The 17,103-nt window shown below is 35.9% G+C and overlaps 1 long non-coding RNA gene across 5 annotated transcripts; it reads right to left on the bottom strand.

Moving 5' to 3' along the window:
- On the bottom strand, positions 1-16,765 carry LOC129743971 (uncharacterized). Of its 5 annotated transcripts, none has more exons than XR_008736764.1 (4): positions 16,496-16,765; positions 16,303-16,430; positions 16,079-16,244; positions 2-94 (listed from the first exon to the last, which is right to left on the bottom strand). It is a non-coding gene; the product is annotated as an uncharacterized LOC129743971 (long non-coding RNA). The 5 variants fall into 5 exon arrangements; XR_008736762.1 differs by having other exon boundaries at positions 17-142; XR_008736763.1 differs by lacking the exon at positions 2-94 and adding an exon at positions 6,791-8,048.
- Positions 16,766-17,103: the final 338 nt, after the last annotated feature.

Raw genomic sequence — 17,103 nt, 5'->3', positions numbered from 1 at the left:
TCACTTCTTATGATCACGTAGTTCCTTATCACCGGCGACAGCGACTCAGCCTCCCAGTTCGTTTTTGCTCATCGGTGCTTAATCTCGGTCCCTCCTAGTGAGAGAGACGTGTCGTTCGTTTGTAATCTAAGTAAGCTGAAAGCTGTAGGGATGGGGTCAAACCACTTTGTCGACGAATATGAACGAATGATCGAACTAACGTCAACTACTTAAGGGAGTGCGGGCAGCGTCAGCATCAACCCATACTGAGATTGAGGATTTGAGAGTGATGATTGCTGAATATTGGTATTACGTTCAATCGGGTTGGTTGTTTTGCGCATACGTAAGCAAATAATCCAAGTGGCTAACGTGAAACTGGAGTAACACAGGTCAGAGGATGTTTGCGACCTAGTTTAGTACGGAGTCAGCGAATTTATTGAGCGCAAATTATTGGGTCAGTGGCTTTTTGCGAATTGCGAAATTATGATTCTTATTTGTTTCAAATTGTGGATTCTTCAAAGGGTTTGTAAGCCTCTTCATAGAGAGGGTCATTAACCAATAAAATTTCAGAGTAGTTCTCCACGATGCTAGTCGGATTTGAGCTCGCTGGCGAGCTATTGCTGCTGTGATATCTTTCAGAAGGCTGCAAACGAATTGCCATTCGAACCCTCAAGTTCCTACATATTTTCAGTCAAATCAATCACATGTAAAGGGTGATTACGGTAAAAATTTGGTCAATATCAACTTGACGTGTTTCTTTCAATTTTGCATTTAAAAAACCTGAACACCCCTCATTTTGAAGGTGTGTGTGTGTGTGTGTGTGTGTGTGTGTGTGTGTGTGTGTGTGTGTGTGTGTGTGTGTGTGTGTGTGTGTGTGTGTGTGTGTGTGTGTGTGTGTGTGTGTGTGTGTGTGTGTGTGTGTGTGTGTGTGTGTGTGTGTGTGTGTGTGTGTGTGTGTGTGTGTGTGTGTGTGTGTGTGTGTGTGTGTGTGTGTGTGTGTGTGTGTGTGTGTGTGTGTGTGTGTGTGTGTGTGTGTGTGTGTGTGTGTGTGTGTGTGTGTGTGTGTGTGTGTGTGTGTGTGTGTGTGTGTGTGTGTGTGTGTGTGTGTGTGTGTGTGTGTGTGTGTGTGTGTGTGTGTGTGTGTGTGTGTGTGTGTGTGTGTGTGTGTGTGTGTGTGTGTGTGTGTGTGTGTGTGTGTGTGTGTGTGTGTGTGTGTGTGTGTGTGTGTGTGTGTCTGTGTGTAGAATGTTGCTCCTATTTTGATTTTCGAATTCACTCTTCAGTTGTCAAAATGCCGTCCAAGGAAGAAGAGTAGCGTATCAAAATTTTGCTCGCGCATCGCGAAAATCCGAGCTACTCGCACGCAAAGCTGGCAAAATCGCTAAAAGTTACCAAATCAACCATTACAAGTGTAATTAAAGTGTTTGGGGAACGTTTGTCGACAGCCAGGAAGTCTGGATCGGGGGGAAATCGAAAACCGGAAGCCGCTGAGACGACAAAGAGAGTTGTCGGTAGTTTCAAGCGAAACCCTAACCTCTCTCTCTCCGAGATGCTGCAAATAAGCTGGGTGCATCGTCTACAACCGTGCATCGAGCCAAAAAACGAGCAGGACTATCGACTTACAAGAGGGTTGTGACTCCAAATCGCGATGATAAACAAAACACGACGGCCAAAGCGCGATCCCGGAGGCTCTACACAACGATGCTGACGAAGTTTGACTGCGTGGTAATGGACGACGAAACCTACGTCAAAGCCGACTACAAGCAGCTTCCGGGACAGGAGTTTTATACGGCAAAAGGAAGGGGAAAGTTCAAAGTTCGCGAAGAAATATCTGGTTTGGCAAGCCATCTGTACCTGTGGCTTGAAAAGCAGCATTTTCATAGCTTCCGGGACTGTCAACCAAGAAATTTACGCGAAAGAGTGTTTGAATAAACGTCTGCTGCCTTTCCTGAAGAAACACGGTTGTTCCGTACTGCTTTAGAACCCTCCCAACACGCCAGAGCTCCGCCCAATTGAGAAATACTGGGCTATTGTCAAGCGGAACCTAAAGAAGACCAAAAAAAACTGCTAAGGACAAGCAGCAGTTCAAGGCAAACTGGCTTTCTGCGGCGAAGAAGGCAGCCCGCATGTGAAAAAACCCTTACTTGAATAATCAATACTTTAAGTAAACTAATCAAGAAACAGTGACTGCTCATGAGATCGTATATATAACGTAAAACCCTGTTTAAAAAAATTCTTTAGAAGATATAAAACGAATTATTCACGTTTATGTAAAGGGTGATGTTAATGTGAAAAGTAAAGATGATCTTGAACTGCAACATTGAACGTGCTCATTTTCACTCGGTGAAAATGGCAGTCAAAGATGCCAGATCGTTTTTAAATAATTTTTATTTTCAGATAAATTAAATCTGTATTTTTCACGGATAAATATTTATGAGCTTCACAACCTATACGAAATATGAATCATAATCAACGATTTAATAATCAAAACCACAAAAACACCAAGGCGTCCCTCATATGCAAAAACCTTTAACTAGAGAAATAAATATTTTAATCAAACGATCATCTAGATCGCCATTAGAAAATTTAACAGCAACAGAAACTAAATCTCGAGTATTCATTTTCTAGATCGCAAAACCGAATACGAATGATTAAAATGAATTCCTTCAATTATTAACTATTGGTTCTGGCTCATATACATCAAAGATTTTGTTTCTTGATGAAAATATTTGCACATGAAGTTCAAGGGTCTCGAAAACATGCTGACAGCGTTCAGTTCGGTCTGGTCGAATCCCGATTCTGTTCTGATGAACTTTTTGAAAAATTATGAGTGATAATACAAATTCATAATTTGTTCAGTTTAATTGAAATTTCCTGCAAATTTTCAAAGACCTGTCCACTGGCATCACTGCTTTCACCAGAGGAAAAAATAATTCAAAATGGCGTTAAGTTTGTTGTCGTTTTTAATCGCGATGTTTGCACACGCTCATTTTTGTATAACCATTTATGTTTCTTAAATAACCATTTTATGATATTTACTTCAAAACCGCCAATATGGTTATTTTTCAACAATTTTTCTAGAAAGAATTTTAACCATTTTGGTAGTTTTCGAGTATAAACCAGAAAATGGTTGAATAATTTGATATCGCCATTTTGAAAGCGGTAGTTGCAGCCGGACGCCCATTAAGCAAATTTTTTTCTCCCGCGGAACAGCATCCAGTTTCCAGAAAAATCGGTTCTGGAAATTGTGGAAACTTTGGATTTGCAGGAGATGGAGAAAGGTAAGTGATTTCGTCTAATTATTTGCCGATCCCAACAACATAAACAAAAAAAAATTTCAGGGTATCGATTGGATGACGCCGGTTTAGGCACGGCAGATACACCAACAACGTTCAATAGGACGCGAGGACTCACCCACCGTACCATCATTACCATTACCATTATCATGCAGCCACTGCTAATGGAAGTTCAAAAGGAATTGTGTTTCACACCATCCGGAAGGAGCTGGAACGGGCCGGAATGTATGAAAAACATCACCAGCGAGTCAAGGATTATTCGTCAGAACCGCCTCCTCCACCCTCACCCCGATAGCAGACTAGACTATTCCGCAAAGCTCGTTTCCATCCATCCATCCCGGTAGCGTTCGTGGGGGAATTTTACTTTTGCTACCAGGTGATTCGGCTGCTGTTTGCGTTTGCTTAAAGTTAGATGGCAGTCATAATATATTAAAAAAATCTATCAAACTATTATAATGGGTCATAGTTTTTAAGTATTATCATAATGTACAAGAAATAAAATTATTATCCTGAGGACTCTTGTTTTTCTAAATTCCTTCGACAATTGCAATCAATTTTACAAATCGCACAAAACAGCTCTTACGGTTGAAAAATAACCATTTTTCAATTTCTACGGTAATCTTTCTTACGGTTAAAAAATAACCATATTTCTACTTCTCCCCGAAAAGTCATTTTATGAGTTCTCATGGAGAACTCCCCGAATAGCAAAGATCATAGCAATAATATGACCATACTTAGAATTTCAATTTAACAATGAATTTCAACGTAAGATCTCAGTATTTAAGAACCACTTTGAATCATGATGTCACCACATTTTTTTAAGTGACCTTGAAATATATAGTTGATTCATAATATTTCATAGTTGCCAAATAAACGGAAATCATCATATAACAATAGTTTTCTTGTGATGTTCAATGTAACAGTGTTTTCAATGGTAAAACTAAAATCCAAACCATAACGAACATTGGTAAAAATTTCCTCTTTTTACATATTTATTATTTTTCGTGTAAAAACAAATTTCGATTCATCGCGCGCCATTTTGCTGGATGCTGGATGATCGCGATTTTTTCCCAGATAGAATCGGGTGTTCGGACAAGTTCTTTTATGAAAAAGTATTTTAGGAGCCGGCGGGACAAAGCTGGGATTCGATTGGAAGGCACAAACCTCGGTGGTCTAGGTGAGTACTTTCGGCGAACATAAATAGTAAACATAGAAAATAATTGAATACTATATATCTTTCCAGAAACAGATGGAGTTTGCCCACTCGAACCTGAGACGTGGATCTCATTATTGGTTGAATAGGATAGACGGCTGGAGCACAACGCATAATAAAGTTCTCGCTCAACTTGGAGGCCTGGAACTACACCATGCGATCTCCCAGGTTATGGTTGCTCTGGACAGGAGGCATCGAGCAGCCGGCAGGAAAAGCTTCAGGTAGAAATAAGAATAGGAATAGTGGAAACAATGGAAGTGAGTGTATTTAAAATTTTCTAAAATAAATAAACATTTTTGTAACATATAAAAATTGTCTCTTTTTATTAAAAAATGTATCCTTCGAAAAGAAAATTAATAAAAACAAATTCCAACCATGAAATTCCACGGTAACGGGGGTTTATACATAATATGAATAAACATTGAAGTTCATCATAGTTGAAACGATGAAAAAACATTCGAAGACAATGAATTCCACGGTTCCCATTAGAAAAAATGGAAGCTGAAATAACCATCAACTAAATAGTTTTAAGTTTTCAAATGCATGGAAAAAAGTTGATTTTTTCATGGTTAAGTTGCTTAACAACCCCCTTTTTTCATGGTCAATTCTTCCAAAACCATAAATTCCATTGTTGAAAACGATGAATTTGACAATTTATTCAAGGTTTCATGTACAATAATATTCATAATGCAAACCATAAATTTCATGGTACTGTAAAAATGAAATTCATGGTTTATTCACGATGTTTTTCTATTCGGGTCATAAAATGACATTTTCCGGGAAAAGGTCAAAAATGGTTATTTTTGAAACATATATGGTTTAATAGTTTCTAGCGTGCATTCCAAAAATTGCTACACCGAAAAAACTATTCACATGACCGCTACGTGAAAATGTACATGGATTTTTGCCACCCTGAAAATCATGTGGAATCTACGTGAATTTCAGGTAGCAAACAGAGCCCGCGTAGCGAGCAGAATTCACGTAATTTTCATGTGAGATCCACTTGAAGCGTACGTAGAAAACAATTCGTTCTGTTACATGAAATTCACGTAGATTTCATATTGATATGAACGAAGCGGGTGTTTTATTTCGCCTATTAAATAAAAAAAATGTTTTAATTTTGCAGGGAGTTTTATTATGTCGAATTAATTTTATAACACGAAGCACATACTTCTTATTTCTACTTTAACACTTTAAATACACATTTACACATCACATAATCACTAAAACATCGTCGATGAAATGACATTTTGAGGATGAGCCGCGTTGCTGGCCGTTCTAGCGACCCCGATTCCGAATCCTGTGTAAATAGTAAAAGATTAAAATAACAAAGACACAATAAAATTATTACTATGTACTTACGAAAAATCAGCGTTTGCATGCCCCGGAATTTGTCTATCTTCCAGCTCCAGCACCAACTGTTGGATCCGGCGACATATTGAAAACTGTTTTCATCCACATAGATGCTACGTGAATATTCTTTTCTGAGTTACGTGAATATCACATAGAATGCACCAAACCCCTTTGTACTTGGCGGATCACTGGATTTTCACGTAAATCAAATGTGTCTTAGTTTTGACAACAAACGGCTATGTGATTTTCACGTACGGATCAAATGAATTTGTATTAGCTTTTAAGTGATTCACGTAAATCATAGAAAAATTCACGTAATAGGTCGATTCACGCACTGCCTGGCCTCACTGGTTTTGACATTTCGCGATTCCTGTTTTGATTCCTTATTTTCCAATTCTGCACCCTGAGGAAACAAAGCAAACATTTGGGTCCTCATTCAATTCTCAATCACACGTTTTTAGCAAAAGTTTTCAGCTCAATTTTGGGATAAAAATAAACTTAAAAAGAAAATTAGATGTTTCAAGTATCAAATAATGAAAATTCAATCACACTGACTGGACACTCGATTTCGATTTTTGGCGCTGCTCGAAAATTAACGAGAATGTCGATACCAATAAAATTTTCATGCTCGAATTGCTGCCGCGCAATGTCGACGATGGGAGGCTTCTAGCCAAAAACTGAGAAGAATTTTGTTCTAAGTCTTATGTCAGTGTGATTAGTGGTCAAACTATCTGACATTATTTTTATTCCTCGAAAATATCATATCGTACAAATTTATAACACTGCAGACTTTACATTCGGAATGTTAATTGGAGAATTTTCACTCTGTTGTGGTATGAGCCTACTTGGTTGAATGATTCAACTGAATCAAAGCAATCGAAAGATTCTTTTTAATTCAACCACGGTAACCACCGTGGTTGAATTAAAAGGAATCTTTCGATTGCTTTGATTTAGTGGAGAATTTTCCTATATTGGATTCTTCTGTCAACGGATTTTGTTGTCGTACAAGTATGTGCATTTGTTCACAGCTTCCAGTAAAAATAACACATGAAGCTTCCGGACAATCGATTCGAAACATTCGAATTCCTTAGATGTTTCCACATTTGGACATTCGATAGGGTTTTATGTTTCAAGTAGACGCGCTTTCCTAGAATATTCAATGTAAACTGGGTTGGTCCAGAATAAATGTGTTGAAGAAGGGTTTTGAAAACATGTTGAAACATTCTAATAAACAAACCTTCTTTTCGAAATTTTTACGAATTTTCAACTTTCTGTTCATTTCCAAAAAGATAAACATGAGAAACCAAAAAATGCGCTAAGTTTAATTAACAAAATAGAACTTGGTTTTTTGCTATCCCTTAACTGAGTTTTAAGTTAAATTTGTTGACCGTGCAGCTACACGAAAAATTTCGCCGCACCCCATTTCTCGTTCGTAAAATTTTGTAAACAGGACGCGCGAACTGTCACCACAAAAGGGAACATACGTCATCGTGAATCGACCCATGAGTGCCTACGTGAAAATCCAGGTGAATTTAAAGTTTCCTTTTCGGCTGAGTGTAGTTGTTCGCGATTTCGAGCTTCTTGTGGTGCACAAAAAACCATCGATCAGTACCTGCCCTGCCGGTACGTGGTTCCGGTTAATCATTTCCTCTAGGTCGCCACTCCCGGCCACTACTACGAATCCTAGTTCCGGAGGATCAAAGCCGTTTCGACTGTCCCCAAGCCCCACATACGATCAACCACAAGTGAATCCATTTGGACACGGAACAGCAGCATTTGGTGGAAAATACAAACGGAGCGGGACTTAGAAGGTGCAAACCATAGGTTAGTAAAGATTGTATTATTTCAATTATTTCTTTTATCATTTCTTGGATTTCCTTTTTTTAATAACATACTAATTTGTTCTTTCATTTTTGTTTCAGCAACGAAGGCGGAGCAATAATTCTGGTAGAATAATCGTGTGCCGGAAAGTTACCAGTTTCTTCTAGTGGCAATATGACATCGATCTCTCGGTAACACCAGCCGAACTGACTTATCCCGATGGCGAACTCTTCAATGGACCAATTTGACCCCCCAGCTGAACCGGCTCTTTAGATGCTACCAGAGCTTCAGAAGGATTTCCACATTACATCCAGTGTTTAGTGTTCAATTCAGTTTATTATGGATACCCAATATAATAAGAGTAAATGTGATATTTATTGCGTAAGCTGGAATCAAGGATGGTCTGAATCCACTCGTTCACTCAATCGCGATGCACTCTTCAACGATTCACTCAAGCGCTCTTTCGGATCTCGCGAATCTTTGTCTGAACCGAACGCTGGGGGAAAAAGAATAACGTTGATCGAATCTGATTGTGAGTGCTGCTAGTTTTGAACGTTGGGCGCTTGCATACGGGCAAGTTTGAATCATGCAATGATGCAATCATCGACTTTCCTGGCTCCAGATATTCGTTCGCTGATCCGATTCAACTGGTTCAACTGAAAGAAGGAATCGAATCGGCAAATGATTGACCCGCCGTTCGTTCAGATATCTTTCAATCGCCGCACACAGTATTAAACAAAAAAATCATTGCGACCAAACGGTACACGGTAGACATTTGAATTCTTCGCAACATGTTCATATTTTTTTATGATCTTTCTTATTTTCAAAGAAAAAACTGATTTTGGCCCTTATTCTGCGCCGCGCGTGACGTGATGATTGTCACCTCACCTCGGAGTCACCGTGAGATTTGTCACCTTATTCCCGTAGTCGATGTGGGTAAAGTGACGGAGGTTCATTCGTAGGTGAGTGACTGAGTGAGCTCATGTGTCAAACTAGCTCGGTTTGTTTTGTTTTGCTCGCGTTTCCGAATTTTAAAATTAGTTTTTAAATCAACAACTGCGAATTTCGGTTCGGAAAAGACCACAATCTAATTTTACGGTGTTAGCAAGTCGTCCAGGCCGGATTTGGAGCCGACATTTGCAGCGGATGAGCTGGTAAGCTGACTGATTGGAGCAGAAAAACTAACCGCAAATCAAATGCCCAAGCCGGCGGATGAGTCCACCAACCAGTCATCATAAAACCCTTAAAACGGATTTAATTTAGCTTATCCAAGTAAGTAAGATATGTGTTTTGCAGGCAGCTTCTTTAAGTACCTAAATGTGGTTTTCTCCTGTTTTTTTTAGTAAGTTATTTAGTGCCTGACTAGCCTGAAGAAAAACGTCACGCTGCTGGGGAGACCTATTAATTTAACCGTTTTTTTATATTTTCGAATGGCAGCAGCGCTTGCCGTATTAAATTGTAGTTTGTTAAATTTAATGTTTAGAAGATCATTTAAAAAATATAAACTTATTCAATTAAAAACTTACTCCTCACTTGTTTTATTATTCAACTTTAGTTTTTCATTTTAAGGTTCAATTTTGGATTTTTGTTAAGAACTCGATCAGATTAAAAAGGAAATCTCCTTTGATTTTTTATCATCAAGAATTTTTTTTTCTAAATTGATATAGAAAAAAGTACGTGAATCGGTTTAATTGTTTCTCAAAATATCATACATTAGTATAGTTTGATATTCAGAGCCTAACCATTCCACTTTACATACATTTTCGATTAAATTCCTAACTCGTCGCCACCTGAAAAGGTACCGACAATTGTCACCTAAAATCGTCACCTGAATGCGACGATTCTCACCCACGGTGACTACGAGAATAGGGTAAGAACTCACAAAGTTCATCCGAAGTGACGTTCCTCACCTAAACCGACTGCTGGAATAGAGTGACTTGGGTGACTCTACCATCGTCACGTCACTCGAGGCGCAGAATAAGGGCCTTTATTGCCAAGGGATATGAAAAATAAGTTAAAACTTTGATGTACCGTAAACTTTGATCAGCGGGGTAACTTTGATTAACATGAAATTTTTGCAGATAATCATCATTAACTTAGTAAAAAGATAAAATATCTGCAAACTGTTTACTACGTTTGAAAGCCTATGAGTTGAGCTACAAATATGCTAAATTTGGTTTTTATTAGAAGATTTTTTATATTACTGAAACTATAATTTCAAAATCTCAAAATATCTCGTTTTTTGAAGGCTCACAAACAAACATCTCTTCTGATCAAATTTTAGCATTTAGGAGCAGATGGGTTGGTTAATGCAAAAGTTCAACTTTTTTCTTGTTGTAAGTTTAGTATAAGTGTTATTTTTATGGTCATTTGATGATAGTTTTTGAATATTAAAAAAATCGGTCATTTTCCATGAAAAAGCCGGAGAAGAAAAAATGGCTAAAATCCTATCAAATGGTTAAGTTTGAAGAAAAAAATGAACATGGGAACAGAGCGAGGATTTAGGGAATTGCATGATTTGTTTTTTCGTTTGTTTTTAAGATAAAAAAATATTGAGAATTGTTTATATTTTTGCCCCTAAACGTATGCAGCAACATTGTCCATCTTTTGAGTATATTTGTTTCGAGATAAAATTTGAAAGCATGTTAAAATACATTAATCAAATTTGGGAACTTTTTTGGCAGTAATAGAGAACACTATCAATTTTTTTTTTTTGAAAATTAAGGTTTTAAGTCAATAATCAACTTTCCCAAAGACCGCTAGAAATTTTGACTTTTGAGAGAAAAGTTATTGAAGTTTTCCTGTAGAAAATTTTGTCCAAATTTGAAAAAAAGGGGCATTGAAAGTTGTTGAATGAGCTCAAATATTCATCGTCAAATATTTAATGACTTCCATGAGTGATGTGAGGAATAGTTGCAATCAAATCTTTTGGGTCTTTTGCATAATTCAATTTTTATTTTAAGTGATGTATCTCTGAAACAAGAAAATTCAATGAGATATTATTAATTGATTCAAAAAAATCTTTCCTTGTGTTTCCATGTACGCTTGTTTGTTTATCAGTTATCAAAAATCAATTTTACCTAAAACTGACCAATTTTAAAATTTACACACGCCATTTCACCAAAACTAGAGGTGAGAGACTAAATTTGACAAATGTTTTGAATTTTAAGACGCAAATTTTTTCCAAAATCCGTTTTTGAAACAAAGGTACCAAAAATGCTGTTTCCCTGTGTTATTTATTAATATAAAAATGAAGATTAGTTTGGATTAAAATTTGTTCAAATTTGAAACTAATCATGAGTTTTATTTCATCACAAAAGGCTAAATTTTGATGAAAAAATAACAACACTATGAACAAAAATTAGCAAATGTTGTAAATATATGAATAATAAATGTATGATGAAAACATTATAAACTTATGATTAAACTATTAAACCATCGCAAAGTTTAGACAAAAAATTTACAAAAAAAAAAACAAAAATATTGAAAATTATATTAAAACTGCGCCACAGAAAACCATCACAGAAGTTTTGGTTCAAATCACAGAATTCGAGAAATTTTTTATCAAAAACATAGTTATTTTTTGGAAACCTTGGGATTGAATAAACAATAGTTTCTTGTCTCTTAAATCATTCTAGATGAAGCTTTGAACTTGCTTGAAGAATTGAAACATTTTTTTATAATTTTTCATGGATTTTTCAATACATGTTAACAAAAACAGTCGAAAAACGGAAGAATACACAAAAAAAAGTTATGAAGTATTTAAAGTTAATAATTGAAGATATTATTTTAATAATAAGATGAACAAGTTTTATAATCTCTTTTCACCGATAATGAAAATGGATACATTTCTTTTTTCATTACATTTATACCCATCATCTCTTAAGTTGATGTATACACATTTCTTAAAATCGAAAATGGGTAATATTTTGCTTTAAAAACGGTTTTTGATAAAAGTAGTTTCTGAATTATCAATTTCATAATTCAAACAACAAATCAAATGTATTAATGATACTACTCATCATAAAAAAGGATCCACCTAATGCTGACGCTCGAGCTACTTTCATAAGCGCCCGAACGCAGGCAACCAAACTGTAGCAAAACCAAATTTGCGAGCAGAACGAATGATCGGATGCGGTCGAAAGAATTGCAATCATCAATCGCTCGCTGATGATATTCGTCTGCGATTCTTCTGTGCAGAATCATCTTCCAAAGCAATCGCTTGATGATTGGATTATAGCATCGCAGACAGGCAACCCAATCGCCTCCTGAATGAACTAAAGAGGTTGGCTGGAAAGTCCGATTGGTTCGCTCACTGAGTGCCATCGTGTGTAATTTTTTCGAATGCGTTCGGGGAATGGGTTACCTCAAAGAGTGAGAGAATCATTTTATGTTCGTCGATTTATTCGCCAATCACCATCCTTGGCTGGAATAAATGAAAATTTTAGTAAAACAAAAAATAGTTCATTTTTTACACAAAATTAAGGAAAAATATGTTTCTATGTGTACGTGCTCCACTCACGAGTGATTCCAAATAAGGTACACATAACGTTGGAAGAAGATAAGGTTGATTTTGCTCAGTTTTTCTTAAATAACTTCTATTTACATTTGCCATATGCACCGTTTGTTCCACGGTTCTCGCAAATTAACATGTTATTTGAGAGACAATATTTCAGGTCGTTCATGTGAACGGCGGATTTGATACCGCGATAAAAACCATTGTGTATTTTTTATAAAAATAAGTTTTTTTGGTAATTTGTTCAAAAGTTTGAAAACATCAAGAAAGCTTCCATCTTTATATACTTTGGACAATTGAGTCGAAAAAGGTGGTGTACACCTATCTTTTGGAAATTTAACTAAGATTCCGGCAAAGAAGTTTATCTCACATACCTAATTCTATGATTTATAACTATCTGGAGGCAACTTTAACATTTTTTTTTCATACATTGACTTACGTGTTGCAAAAACACTTAACTGAATTAGAAACTTACTCTAATGCTAAGATGTTTAGATTTATTCTTTACTATCTTATATAAGCTATGAAAAAATGCTGCTTGTTTTTGAGAAAAAGTTGATTTGAAAGATTTTCTGATCATTATAGAATTCAAACTGGGACTAAAGTTTGATTTTTTCCGGTGTCAGTCAGTTAAGGTTGTAAAAGTTTTCCAAGAAAAAAAAGCGGGACATTTTGAGGAAAAAGCGGGACAGCGGGACATTCAACAAAAAAGCGGGACATGTCCCGCTTTTGCGGGACGGATGGCAACCCTAAGATAAGGTCAAATTGTTACACAACTATAACCTAGAAATTCTAGCTTCAAATACACTTTAAGAAAAACTATAACTGTGACAGTTTGGTAATCTAAATATATTTTCCATGAACAGTATTTTGACGTTATTTCAACTGTTTGTAGAACAGTCGCCTCATACAAATGTTTTAACAGTTTTAAACAGTAACATAACTTAACGCCATATTCCATAGACCGTCGTTTTGGAATTCACAATTAGTGGAATGTTTTTTACGATGTCTGTTATCGTTTTCTAAAAGTTTTTTTACGCTGTTCCAAATAGTTGTATAACTATTATAGTAACTGTTTGGTAACAGTATTTTTATATTCGGGAGGGGTTAACCGTAAGGCCTGGCAATTCGGATTTGGAAAAGCGGAAGCCTAACTGAATATTGTTCCTGAATTTTAACTAATTCAACTCGAAAAAGAAATTTAATTTGATTTTTTTAAATTAACGATTTCACCGATTTACACGCGTTTTCCCTTGACCAAATTTTGACCGTATCACCCATTAATCAGGACTTTGAGCGCATCATAGGGCGCCATGGTCAAGAGAGTAGCGTGCAGTGAGCGCAGTGAGTGACAAGTTAAATCCCAACTCTGAAGCAAAATGTGTGGACAAAAACTTTTCCCGGAAGAAGATTGAACAAAAAAATGGTTAAATTGTGAAGATGTTTATGCAGACTGAATTTAAAAAGATAATTTCTACAGCCAATTGGTATGGGATGCGTGGTAATTTTATTATTCTGAAAAAAAACAAGTAAAATTCATAATAGGTACTAAGGTACTCATAGTGTGTTGTGTGATAGAATTATGTATGTATGAGCATGATTTTTTATAAAACCTCGCTAACAATTCCAGTGGTTGAAGCTAGAAGAGAATATTCCAAATAAGTTATGTGAAATGAATCGCGCTGCAAATTTTTTTTATTAACGTGCAAGTGTGAAACGAGAAAAGCCAGCCAGAACCATAGTAATTGTTGTACCGTCTCATTTATGCGATGTTTTTGTTTGAAAAGAGTAGTGTGTGTATGTGATAATGATTTGAAAGAAAACCAGTAATAGGGTGACTTTTTTTTTTCTTTTAAATATAAAAATGTTTGAAAAGAGTAAGTTTATAGATAACGGTTTAAGGATAGTTCTTGCAGGCGAGATTATGATTAAAATATTCTGTTTAGAGACAATCAATTGAAAGACTAAGTACATCTTTCCCACCACGTAACCAGTGGCAAAGCAAAAAAATGTAATAAAGCGATATTCATTATAATAAATCATTGATAGATTTGGTAGTAATTTAGTGTAATTAAATCCACAACAGTAATAAACCGTCCCCGAGCAGACTTTTATGGCAAAATTTTAGCAAATTTTGCTATCACGCCCTGAGAGCCAAAGTTGCTCTCATTTTGCTTGACATAAGGTGGTACACAGCAAAAATGAGAGCAAAAATTTTCATACTTGGTTAGCAAAGTGATACCAAATTTTGCTAAAACTGAGACCCTAATTACACCTCGTTTTTTGAGAGCTTGGAGAGCACAATGATGCCAATATAAAGCATCAAAAAAAAATTCGGTTACAGCAAAATTAGACAACAGTATGCTCTCAATTTTTTTTTCGAAAAACGAGATATCGGTTAGGCCTCAGATTAAGCAGGTTTGCTGTGTTCTATCTTATGTCAAACAAAACGGAAACAAATAAGACACTAAAGGCGTGATAGCAAAGTTTGCGAAAATGTTGTCCGAAAAGTTTGATCGAGGTTATCAATATCGCCTCCAGCTATGTAAACAACATTGGTTACGTATTCATGAGACATATCGGTGCTTATGAAATCACCTCAAATTATGCAACTGTAAGTCAAAAAGGTGTACATAATGCTTAAGCGTATACCGCACATTGTAAACGCCTAAATGTATACAATTATAACCATAAGTGCTTCAAAAAATATAAAATTTCGGTATCGATTTTTGAAAAGGGCCAACACGCCAATACCTCTGTTTTGAGAAAAATGCGTTCAAAGTTCCAGATATATAATCCATTGCCTTTTTCACTGTATTTTCCTTACTTGGTACCTTAACTTCTAGAAAATAAGCGTAATTTAATTTCATGTGAGGGCAATACAGGTTTTCCGTGATAACACACTTATAAAAAAGGCTATTCGCCTTATTTAAAAATCAAATTAAATTATACTAAAATAGAACGTTTAAAAAAAAGTAAAATAGAAAATTTAATACGTTTATGGTAGTAAATGAGTATATATTTATAACGCATACGCCCTTTTAAAAAATCGATTCCAATTAAGGCTCTTAGGATCAGAAGGGTGCAAGTGCCATTACCATAGATTCGAGAAAACGCGCTTCAAAGTTGTGAAGGTGCTCGATTTTTCATTTCTCCAATTCGAGCAGTTTTAATTCAATCGAAATGTTCAAAAAAATTATTTAAAAAATTGAGTTTTGTACCACATGTACATTAAACATGAATAATCGTTAGGTATACTTAGCTCAAAATTGATAATTTTGGACTTGCACCCCTCTGATTCTGAGGGCCAGTATTTATATTCTTCATTCTCATGGTCATCATTATATAAATTCAGGCGTTTAAAATATGCAGTATACGCTTAAGCATTATAAACGGGTTTTCAAACGTTTAAAACCGATGAAATTTGGCACCGTGCTTAATGGTGATAATAATAAATAACAGTATTTGGTTAAGAACTTAGACGAATAGTACACATGCGCATAGGATTAAATTTTTGCAGACTCTCTTTTAGCAGAATTAGGTCAGTTCACAAGTACACAATTATGCACAACCGATGGTATTCGATTCATTTTCGTTGTTCTAGCAAATAGAGATGTGCCGTAATGAGCTGTTGCATTAGTAAATTATTGGTGACCTGAAACAGGATTTTCATCACCAAATCATTGTTAGTGTTTTAAATCTTTAAAAACTTATTTGTTATTTTACCTGTAGAATTCCCGGGGTATTAATTATTTCAGCATTTATGTCCACTTCAAACAGCAACTCAATTTAGCTCAACTTAGTCGAAGTTTTCGTTTTGCGACCTGGATCGAGGAAGGCGTTTTTTCAACGTCTCCATTCAAAGATTGAGTAATTAATCCAATCCAATGGTACGCTCACCCAGTTAAAGAACCATCGACATAATTTTTGTAGCCCTGGCCGATCAATTCGCAGGTTGTTTATAAGAGAATATTTCGATTCAATTCGATGCAGGATTTCGATTCTTGAGATTGAATGAAAACTCGAGGCATTTCCTAATTCTTCTTCAAAATCATAATAAGGCAGGCTGAAATTTATATTGGGAATCAAACCGTTATTTGTTGTGAAATTAGAACAGTACTCACCAACACAAATTATGATAACTATGGGAATCTTGCTTGCCCCGTGGCGGAATCTTCCTAGGGGAATAACAAACGTCGTGTCGTAACTCTTCCTTTTGATTGGGCAGCTACATAACTTCTGTGTGTTCCGGCTGAATAAGGATAATATTAAAACCAATGTTAATAAGCTTTTCAATTGCTTCAATGACACACTTACGCTTGTTTGATGTCCCGCTGGATTGATAAGAATTTCATGCCATACAACCGGTGTTCGTAAAAACGCTCCCAGTGTCACGATAGAAAGAGGAAGCATTTTTTTGTCGTTCTACCATCGGGATTCGCGGTCAGTCTGGTGCAATCCTCGTAGTTGATTTGATATTGAGTCCGATTTGTGCCAATGGTATTCTTTAATTTTCGAAACGATTTTGAACAGCGCGAAGAAAACAACTCACTACGCGAGAAAAACATAAACAACATTTTTGCCGTTTTGACGTTTCTCTTACACACTGAAAAAGAATGCATATTAATTGGTAATGAATTCAGTCATGAAAAGATTAAATGAGGCCCTTGAAGTTAAAGGGGTGTTCAAGTGTACAAAAGCTAATTTCGAGAAAACACTGTTTAAAGTTTTCGTGTTGCCAGTTTTTCATATTTTTTTCGAAAATTTGTAATTTTTCGTCTTGACAATAAAAGTGTGAGGAGAAAAATCGGAAATTTTCATCAAAAAATATAGTTGGAAATATAATTAATTGGTTGGCATGATTAACTCAAAATTGACTATTTTTGCACCCCTTTGGCTCTGAACGCCTCAAATATTTGATTTGA

This window comes from Uranotaenia lowii, chromosome 2 (genome assembly GCF_029784155.1).
Source record: "Uranotaenia lowii strain MFRU-FL chromosome 2, ASM2978415v1, whole genome shotgun sequence".
NCBI lineage: Eukaryota > Metazoa > Arthropoda > Insecta > Diptera > Culicidae > Uranotaenia > Uranotaenia lowii.
Note: the sequence above shows the minus strand (reverse complement) of the source record. Positions and strands in the feature narration are given on the sequence as shown.